Source organism: Oncorhynchus keta, unplaced genomic scaffold (assembly GCF_023373465.1).
Source record: "Oncorhynchus keta strain PuntledgeMale-10-30-2019 unplaced genomic scaffold, Oket_V2 Un_contig_4402_pilon_pilon, whole genome shotgun sequence".
NCBI lineage: Eukaryota > Metazoa > Chordata > Actinopteri > Salmoniformes > Salmonidae > Oncorhynchus > Oncorhynchus keta.
Window position 1 is genome coordinate 1 of NW_026287754.1, and position 12,496 is coordinate 12,496.

The 12,496-nt window shown below is 31.2% G+C and overlaps 1 long non-coding RNA gene across 1 annotated transcript; it reads right to left on the reverse strand.

Moving 5' to 3' along the window:
• Window positions 1-1,719: 1,719 nt before the first annotated feature.
• Window positions 1,720-11,134, reverse strand: LOC127924669 (uncharacterized). The gene is made up of 3 exons (XR_008118550.1): window positions 10,898-11,134; window positions 2,692-2,827; window positions 1,720-1,795 (listed from the first exon to the last, which is right to left on the reverse strand). It is a non-coding gene; the product is annotated as an uncharacterized LOC127924669 (long non-coding RNA).
• Window positions 11,135-12,496: the final 1,362 nt, after the last annotated feature.

Consider the following 12,496-nt stretch of genomic DNA (forward strand, 5'->3'; position numbering starts at 1 on the left):
CCACAATAAATCCATGTAATATAGTCTACACCTTCACAATAAATTCATGTAATATAAGTCTCTACACCATCACAATAAATCCATGTAATATAGCCTACACCTACACAATAAATCCATGTAATATAGTCTACCATCACAATAAATCCATGTAATATAGTCTACACCATCACAATAAATCCCATGTAATATAGTCTACACCTTCACAATAAATCCATGTAATATAGTCTACACCTTCACAATAAATCCATGTAATATAGTCTACCTACACCATCACAATAAATCCATGTAATATAGTCTACCTACACCATCACAATAAATCCATGTAATATAGTCTACACCATCACAATAAATCCATGTAATATAGTCTACCTACACCATCACAATAAATCCATGTAATATAGTCTACCTACACCATCACAATAAATCCATGTAATATAGTCTACACCTTCACAATAAATCCATGTAATATAGTCTACACCATCACAATAAATCCATGTAATATAGTCTACCTACACCTCCCACAATAAATCCCATGTAATATAGTCTACACCTTCACAATAAATCCATGTAATATAGTCTACCTACACCATCACAATAAATCCATGTAATATAGTCTACACCATCACAATAAATCCATGTAATATAGTCTACACCATCACAATAAATCCATGTAATATAGTCTACCTACACCTTCACAATAAATCCATGTAATATAGTCTACACCTTCACAATAAATCCATGTAATATAGTCTACCTACACCATCACAATAAATCCATGTAATATAGTCTACACCATCACAATAAATCCATGTAATATAACAATCTACACCATCACAATAAATCCATGTAATATAGTCTACCTACACCATCACAATAAATCCATGTAATATAGTCTACACCTTCACAATAAATCCATGTAATATGGTCTACCTACACCATCACAATAAATCCATGTAATATAGTCTACACCATCACAATAAATCCATGTAATATAGTCTACCTACACCTTCACAATAAATCCATGTAATATAGTCTACACCTTCACAATAAATCCATGTAATATAGTCTACCTACACCATCACAATAAATCCATGTAATATAGTCTACACCATCACAATAAATCCATGTAATATAGTCTACACCATCACAATAAATCCATGTAATATAGTCTACCTACACCATCACAATAAATCCATGTAATATAGTCTACACCTTCACAATAAATCCATGTAATATAGTCTACCTACACCATCACAATAAATCCATGTAATATAGTCTACACCATCACAATAAATCCATGTAATATAGTCTACCTACACCATCACAATAAATCCATGTAATATAGTCTACACCTTCACAATAAATCCATGTAATATAGTCTACCTACACCATCACAATAAATCCATGTAATATAGTCTACACCATCACAATAAATCCATGTAATATAGTCTACACCATCACAATAAATCCATGTAATATAGTCTACCTACACCATCACAATAAATCCATGTAATATAGTCTACACCTTCACAATAAATCCATGTAATATAGTCTACACCATCACAATAAATCCATGTAATATAGTCTACACCTTCACAATAAATCCATGTAATATAGTCTACCTACACCATCACAATAAATCCATGTAATATAGTCTACACCATCACAATAAATCCATGTAATTTAGTCTACACCATCACAATGAATCCATGTAATATAGTCTACCTACACCATCACAATAAATCCATGTAATATAGTCTACACCATCACAATAAATCCATGTAATATAGTCTACCTACACCTTCACAATCAATCCATGTAATATAGTCTACCAACACCATCACAATAAATCCATGTAATATAGTCTACACCATCACAATAAATCCATGTAATATAGTCTACACCATCACAATAAATCCATATAATATAGTCTACCAACACCATCACAATAAATCCATGTAATATAGTCTACACCATCACAATAAATCCATGTAATATAGTCTACACCATCACAATAAATCCATGTAATATAGTCTACACCTTCACAATAAATCCATGTAATATAGTCTACACCATCACAATAAATCCATGTAATATAGTCTACCTACACCATCACAATAAATCCATGTAATATAGTCTACCTACACTTCACAATAAATCCATGTAATATAGTCTACACCTTCACAATAAATTCATTTAATATAGTCTACACCATCACAATAAATCCATGTAATATAGTCTACCTACACCTCCACAATAAATCCATGTAATATAGTCTACACCTTCACAATAAATCCATGTAATATAGTCTCCTACACCATCACAATAAATCCATGTAATATAGTCTACACCATCACAATAAATCCATGTAATATAGTCTACACCATCACAATAAATCCATGTAATATAGTCTACCTACACCTTCACAATAAATCCATGTAATATAGTCTACACCTTCACAATAAATCCATGTAATATAGTCTACCTACACCATCACAATAAATCCATGTAATATAGTCTACACCATCACAATAAATCCATGTAATATAGTCTACACCATCACAATAAATCCATGTAATATAGTCTACCTACACCATCACAATAAATCCATGTAATATAGTCTACACCTTCACAATAAATCCATGTAATATAGTCTACACCATCACAATAAATCCATGTAATATAGTCTACCTACACCTTCACAATAAATCCATGTAATATAGTCTACACCATCACAATAAATCCATGTAATATAGTCTACACCATCACAATAAATCCATGTAATATAGTCTACCTACACCATCACAATAAATCCATGTAATATAGTCTACACCATCACAATAAATCCATGTAATATAGTCTACACCATCACAATAAATCCATGTAATATAGTCTACACCATCACAATAAATCCATGTAATATAGTCTACACCATCACAATAAATCCATGTAATATAGTCTACACCATCACAATAAATCCATGTAATATAGTCTACACCATCACAATAAATCCATGTAATATAGTCTACCTACACCTTCACAATAAATCCATGTAATATAGTCTACCTACACCATCACAATAAATCCATGTAATATAGTCTACCTACACCTTCACAATAAATCCATATAATATAGTCTACCTACACCTTCACAATAAATCCATGTAATATAGTCTACCTACACCATCACAATAAATCCATGTAATATAGTCTACACCATCACAATAAATCCATTTAATATAGTCTACACCATAACAATAAATCCATGTAATATAGCCTACACCATCACAATAAATCCATGTAATATAGTCTACACCATCACAATAAATCCATGTAATATAGTCTACCTACACCTTCACAATAAATCCATGTAATATAGTCTACCTACACCATCACAATAAATCCATGTAATATAGTCTACACCATCACAATAAATCCATGTAATATAGTCTACACCATCACAATAAATCCATGTAATATAGTCTACCTACACCATCACAATAAATCCATGTAATATAGTCTACCTACACCATCACAATAAATCCATGTAATATAGTCTACACCATCACAATAAATCCATGTAATATAGTCTACACCATCACAATAAATCCATATAATATAGTCTACCAACACCATCACAATAAATCCATGTAATATAGTCTACCTACACCATCACAATAAATCCATGTAATATAGTCTACCTACACCATCACAATAAATCCATGTAATATAGTCTACACCTTCACAATAAATCCATGTAATATAGTCTACACCATCACAATAAATCCATGTAATATAGTCTACACCATCACAATAAATCCATGTAATATAGTCTACACCTTCACAATAAATCCATGTAATATAGTCTACACCATCACAATAAATCCATGTAATATAGCCTACACCTCCACAATAAATCCATGTAATATAGTCTACACCATCACAATAAATCCATGTAATATAGTCTACACCATCACAATAAATCCATGTAATATAGTCTACACCATCACAATAAATCCATGTAATATAGTCTACACCTTCACAATAAATCCATGTAATATAGTCTACCTACACCATCACAATAAATCCATGTAATATACTCTACACCATCACAATAAATCCATGTAATATAGTCTACCTACACCATCACAATAAATCCATGTAATATAGTCTACACCATCACAATAAATCCATGTAATATAGTCTACCTACACCATCACAATAAATCCATGTAATATAGTCTACCTACACCTTCACAATAAATCCATGTAATATAGTCTACACCTTCACAATAAATCCATGTAATATAGTCTACACCATCACAATAAATCCATGTAATATAGTCTACCACACCTCCACAATAAATCCATGTAATATAGTACATATATGTAATATAGTCTACCTACACCATCACAATAAATCCATGTAATATAGTCTACACCATCACAATAAATCCATGTAATATAGTCTACCTACACCATCACAATAAATCCATGTAATATAGTCTACACCATCACAATAAATCCATGTAATATAGTCTACCTACACCATCACAATAAATCCATGTAATATAGTCTACACCATCACAATAAATCCATGTAATATAGTCTACACCATCACAATAAATCCATGTAATATAGTCTACCTACACCATCACAATAAATCCATGTAATATAGTCACAATAAATCCATGTAATATAGTCTACACCATCACAATAAATCCATGTAATATAGTCTACACCTTCACAATAAATCCATGTAATATAGTCTACCAACACCATCACAATAAATCCATGTAATATAGTCTACACCATCACAATAAATCCATGTAATTATAGTCACAATAAATCCATGTAATATAGTCTACCTACACCTTCACAATAAATCCATGTAATATAGTCTACACCATCACAATAAATCCATGTAATATAGTCTACACCATCACAATAAATCCATGTAATATAGTCTACCAACACCATCACAATAAATCCATGTAATATAGTCTACACCATCACAATAAATCCATGTAATATAGTCTACACCATCACAATAAATCCATGTAATATAGTCTACACCATCACAATAAATCCATGTAATATAGTCTAAACCATGTAATATAGTCTACACCATCACAATAAATCCATGTAATATAGTCTACACCATCACAATAAATCCATGTAATATAGTCTACCTACACCATCACCATAAATCCATGTAATATAGTCTACACCATCACAATAAATCCATGTAATATAGTCTACACCATCACAATAAATCCATGTAATATAGTCTACCTACACCATCACAATAAATCCATGTAATATAGTCTACACCTTCACAATAAATCCATGTAATATAGTCTACACCATCACAATAAATCCATGTAATATAGCCTACACCTCCACAATAAATCCATGTAATATAGTCTACACCATCACAATAAATCCATGTAATATAGTCTACCTACACCATCACAATAAATCCATGTAATATAGTCTACACCATCACAATAAATCCATGTAATATAGTCTACCTACACCATCACAATAAATCCATGTAATATAGTCTACCTACACCATCACAATAAATCCATGTAATATAGTCTACACCATCACAATAAATCCATGTAATATAGTCTACCTACACCATCACAATAAATCCATGTAATAGTCTGCACCATCACAATAAATCCATGTAATATAGTCTACACCATCACAATAAATCCATGTAATATAGTCTACCTACACCATCACAATAAATCCATGTAATATAGTCTACCTCACAATAAATCCATGTAATATAGTCACAATCACAATAAATCCATGTAATATAGTCTACCTACACCATCACAATAAATCCATGTAATATAGTCTACACCATCACAATAAATCCATGTAATATAGTCTACACCATCACAATAAATCCATGTAATATAGTCTACACCATCACAATAAATCCATGTAATATAGTCTACACCATCACAATAAATCCATGTAATATAGTCTACACCATCACAATAAATCCATGTAATATAGTCTACACCATCACAATAAATCCATGTAATATAGTCTACCTACACCATCACAATAAATCCATGTATTAGTCTACACCATCACAATAAATCCATGTAATATAGTCTACCTACACCATCACAATAAATCCATGTAATATAGTCTACCTACACCATCACAATAAATCCATGTAATATAGTCTACCTACACCATCACAATAAATCCATGTAATATAGTCTACCTACACCATCACAATAAACCATGTAATATAGTCTACACCATCACAATAAATCCATGTAATATAGTCTACCTACACCATCACAATAAATCCATGTAATATAGTCTACACCATCACAATAAATCCATGTAATATAGTCTACACCACCTTCACAATAAATCCATGTAATATAGTCTACCTACACCTTCACAATAAATCCATGTAATATAGTCTACACCATCACAATAAACCATGTAATATCACACCATCACAATAAATCCATGTAATATAGTCTACACCATCACAATAAATCCATGTAATATAGTCTACACCATCACAATAAATCCATATAATATAGTCTACCAACACCATCACAATAAATCCATGTAATATAGTCTACCTACACCATCACAATAAATCCATGTAATATAGTCTACCTACACCATCACAATAAATCCATGTAATATAGTCTACACCTTCACAATAAATCCATGTAATATAGTCTACACCATCACAATAAATCCATGTAATATAGTCTACCTACACCTCCACAATAAATCCATGTAATATAGTCTACACCTTCACAATAAATCCATGTAATATAGTCTCTACACCATCACAATAAATCCATGTAATATAGTCCACAATAAACATGTAATATAGTCTACACCATCACAATAAATCCATGTAATATAGTCTACACCATCACAATAAATCCATGTAATATAGTCTACACCATCACAATAAATCCATGTAATATAGTCTACACCTTCACAATAAATCCATGTAATATAGTCTACACCATCACAATAAATCCATGTAATATAGTCTACCTACACCATCACAATAAATCCATGTAATATAGTCTACCTACACCATCACAATAAATCCATGTAATATAGTCTGCCTACACCATCACAATAAATACATGTAATATAGTCTACACCATCACAATAAATCCATGTAATATAGTCTACCTACACCATCACAATAAATCCATGTAATATAGTCTACACCTTCACAATAAATCCATGTAATATAGTCTACCTACACCATCACAATAAATCCATGGAATATAGTCTACACCATCACAATAAATCCATGTAATATAGTCTACACCATCACAATAAATCCATGTAATATAGTCTACCTACACCATCACAATAAATCCATGTAATATAGTCTACACCTTCACAATAAATCCATGTAATATAGTCTACACCATCACAATAAATCCATGTAATATAGTCTACACCTTCACAATAAATCCATGTAATATAGTCTACCTACACCATCACAATAAATCCATGTAATATAGTCTACCTACACCATCACAATAAATCCATGTAATATAGTCTACCTACACCATCACAATAAATCCATGTAATATAGTCTACCTACACCATCACAATAAATCCATGTAATATAGTCTACACACCATCACAATAAATCCATGTAATATAGTCTACCTACACCATCACAATAAATCCATGTAATATAGTCTACCAACACCATCACAATAAATCCATGTAATATAGTCTACACCATCACAATAAATCCATGTAATATAGTCTACACCATCACAATAAATCCATGTAATATAGTCTACACCATCACAATAAATCCATGTAATATAGTCTACACCATCACAATAAATCCATGTAATATAGTCTACACCATCACAATAAATCCATGTAATATAGTCTACACCATCACAATAAATCCATGTAATATAGTCTACCTACACCATCACAATAAATCCATGTAATATAGTCTACACCATCACAATAAATCCATGTAATATAGTCTACCTACACCATCACAATAAATCCATGTAATATAGTCTACCACCTTCACAATAAATCCATGTACAATAAATCCAATAAATCCATGTAATATAGTCTACACCATCACAATAAATCCATGTAATATAGTCTACACCTTCACAATAAATCCATGTAATATAGTCTACACCATCACAATAAATCCATGTAATATAGTCTACCTACACCATCACAATAAATCCATGCAATATAGTCTACACCATCACAATAAATCCATGTAATATAGTCTACAACATCACAATAAATCCATGTAATATAGTCTACCTACACCTTCACAATAAATCCATGTAATATAGTCTACACCATCACAATAAATCCATGTAATATAGTCTACAACATCACAATAAATCCATGTAATATAGTCTACCTACACCATCACAATAAATCCATGTAATATAGTCTACACCTTCACAATAAATCCATGTAATATAGTCTACACCATCACAATAAATCCATGTAATTTAGTCTACACCATCACAATGAATCCATGTAATATAGTCTACCTACACCATCACAATACATCCATGTAATATAGTCTACACCATCACAATGAATCCATGTAATATAGTCTACACCATCACAATAAATCCATGTAATTTAGTCTACACCATCACAATAAATCCATGTAATATAGTCTACACCATCACAATAAATCCATGTAATACAGTCTACCTACACCATCACAATGAATCCATGGAATATAGTCTACACCATCACAATAAATCCATGTAATATAGTCTACACCATCACAATAAATCCATATAATATAGTCTACCTACACCTTCACAATCAATCCATGTAATATAGTCTACCAACACCATCACAATAAATCCATGTAATATAGTCTACACCATCACAATAAATCCATGTAATATAGTCTACACCATCACAATAAATCCATGTAATATAGTCTACACCTTCACAATAAATCCATGTAATATAGTCTACCTACACCATCACAATAAATCCATGTAATATACTCTACACCATCACAATAAATCCATGTAATATAGTCTACCTACACCATCACAATAAATCCATGTAATATAGTCTACACCATCACAATAAATCCATGTAATATAGTCTACCTACACCATCACAATAAATCCATGTAATATAGTCTACCTACACCTTCACAATAAATCCATGTAATATAGTCTACACCATCACAATAAATCCATGTAATATAGTCTACACCTCCACAATAAATCCATGTAATATAGTCTACCTACACCTCCACAATAAATCCATGTAATATAGTCTACACCTTCACAATAAATCCATGTAATATAGTCTACCTACACCATCACAATAAATCCATGTAATATAGTCTACACCATCACAATAAATCCATGTAATATAGTCTACACCATCACAATAAATCCATGTAATATAGTCTACCTACATCACAATAAATCCATGTAATATAGTCTACACCATCACAATAAATCCATGTAATATAGTCTACCTACACCATCACAATAAATCCATGTAATATAGTCTACACCTTCACAATAAATCCATGTAATATAGTCTACCTACACCATCACAATAAATCCATGTAATATACTCTACACCATCACAATAAATCCATGTAATATAGTCTACCTACACCATCACAATAAATCCATGTAATATAGTCTACACCATCACAATAAATCCATGTAATATAGTCTACCTACACCATCACAATGAATCCATGTAATATAGTCTACCTACACCTTCACAATAAATCCATGTAATATAGTCTACACCATCACAATAAATCCATGTAATATAGTCTACACCATCACAATAAATCCATGTAATATAGTCTACCTACACCTCACAATAAATCCATGTAATATAGTCTACACCTTCACAATAAATCCATGTAATATAGTCTACCTACACCATCACAATAAATCCATGTAATATAGTCTACACCATCACAATAAATCCATGTAATATAGTCTACACCATCACAATAAATCCATGTAATATAGTCTACCTACACCTTCACAATAAATCCATGTAATATAGTCTACACCTTCACAATAAATCCATGTAATATAGTCTACCTACACCATCACAATAAATCCATGTAATATAGTATACCTACACCATCACAATAAATCCATGTAATATAGCCTACACCATCACAATAAATCCATGTAATATAGTCTACCTACACCATCACAATACATCCATGTAATATAGTCTACCTACACCATCACAATAAATCCATGTCATATAGTCTACACCATCACAATGAATCCATGTAATATAGTCTACCTACACCATCACAATAAATCCATATAATATAGTCTACACCATCACAATAAATCCATGTAATATAGTCTACACCTTCACAATAAATCCATGTAATATAGTCTACCTACACCATCACAATAAATCCATGTAATATAGTCTACACCATCACAATAAATCCATGTAATATAGTCTACACCTTCACAATAAATCCATGTAATATAGTCTACCTACACCATCACAATAAATCCATGTAATATAATCTACACCATCACAATAAATCCATGTAATATAGTCTACCTACACCATCACAATAAATCCATGTAATATAGTCTACACCATCACAATAAATCCATGTAATATAGTCTACACCTTCACAATAAATTCATGTAATATAGTCTACCTACACCATCACAATAAATCCATGTAATATAGTCTACACCATCACAATAAATCCATGTAATATAGTCTACCTACACCATCACAATAAATCCATGTAATATAGTCTACACCATCACAATAAATCCATGTAATATAGTCTACACCTTCACAATAAATCCATGTAATATAGTCTACCTACACCTTCACAATAAATCCATGTAATATAGTCTACACCATCACAATAAACCATGTAATATAGTCTACACCATCACAATAAATCCATGTAATATAGTCTACACCATCACAATAAATCCATGTAATATAGTCTACCTACACCATCACAATAAATCCATGTAATATAGTCTACCTACACCATCACAATAAATCCATGTAATATAGTCTACACCATCACAATAAATCCATGTAATATAGTCTACCTACACCTTCACAATAAATCCATGTAATATAGTCTACACCTTCACAATAAATCCATGTAATATAGTCTACACCTTCACAATAAATCCATGTAATATAGTCTACCTACACCATCACAATAAATCCATGTAATATAGTCTACACCTTCACAATAAATCCATGTAATATAGTCTACCTACACCATCACAATAAATCCATGTAATATAGTCTACACCATCACAATAAATCCATGTAATATAGTCTACACCATCACAATAAATCCATGTAATATAGTCTACACCTTCACAATAAATCCATGTAATATAGTCTACACCTTCACAATAAATTCATGTAATATAGTCTACCTACACCTTCACAATAAATCCATGTAATATAGTCTACACCATCACAATAAATCCATGTAATATAGTCTACACCTTCACAATAAATCCATGTAATATAGTCTACCTACACCATCACAATAAATCCATGTAATATAGTCTACACCATCACAATAAATCCATGTAATATAGTCTCTACACCATCACAATAAATCCATGTAATATAGTCTACACCATCACAATAAATCCATGTAATATAGTCTACACCATCACAATAAATCCATGTAATATACTCTACACCATCACAATAAATCCATGTAATATAGTCTACCTACACCATCACAATAAATCCATGTAATATAGTCTACACCATCACAATAAATCCATGTAATATAGTCTACACCATCACAATAAATCCATGTAATATAGTCTACCTACACCTTCACAATAAATCCATGTAATATAGTCTACACCATCACAATAAATCCATGTAATATAGTCTACACCATCACAATAAATCCATGTAATATAGTCTACACCATCACAATAAATCCATGTAATATAGTCTACACCATCACAATAAATCCATGTAATATAGTCTACACCATCACAATAAATCCATGTAATATAGTCTACCTACACCATCACAATAAATCCATGTAATATAGTCTACCTACACCTTCACAATAAATACATGTAATATAGTCTACACCTTCACAATAAATCCATGTAATATAGTCTACACCATCACAATAAATCCATGTAATATAGTCTACACCTCCACAATAAACACCACCTTCACAATAAATCCATGTAATATAGTCTACCTACACCATCACAATAAATCCATGTAATATAGTCTACACCATCACAATAAATCCATGTAATATAGTCTACACCATCACAATAAATCCATGTAATATAGTCTACCTACACCTTCACAATAAATCCATGTAATATAGTCTACACCTTCACAATAAATCCATGTAATATAGTCTACCTACACCATCACAATAAATCCATGTAATATAGTCTACAC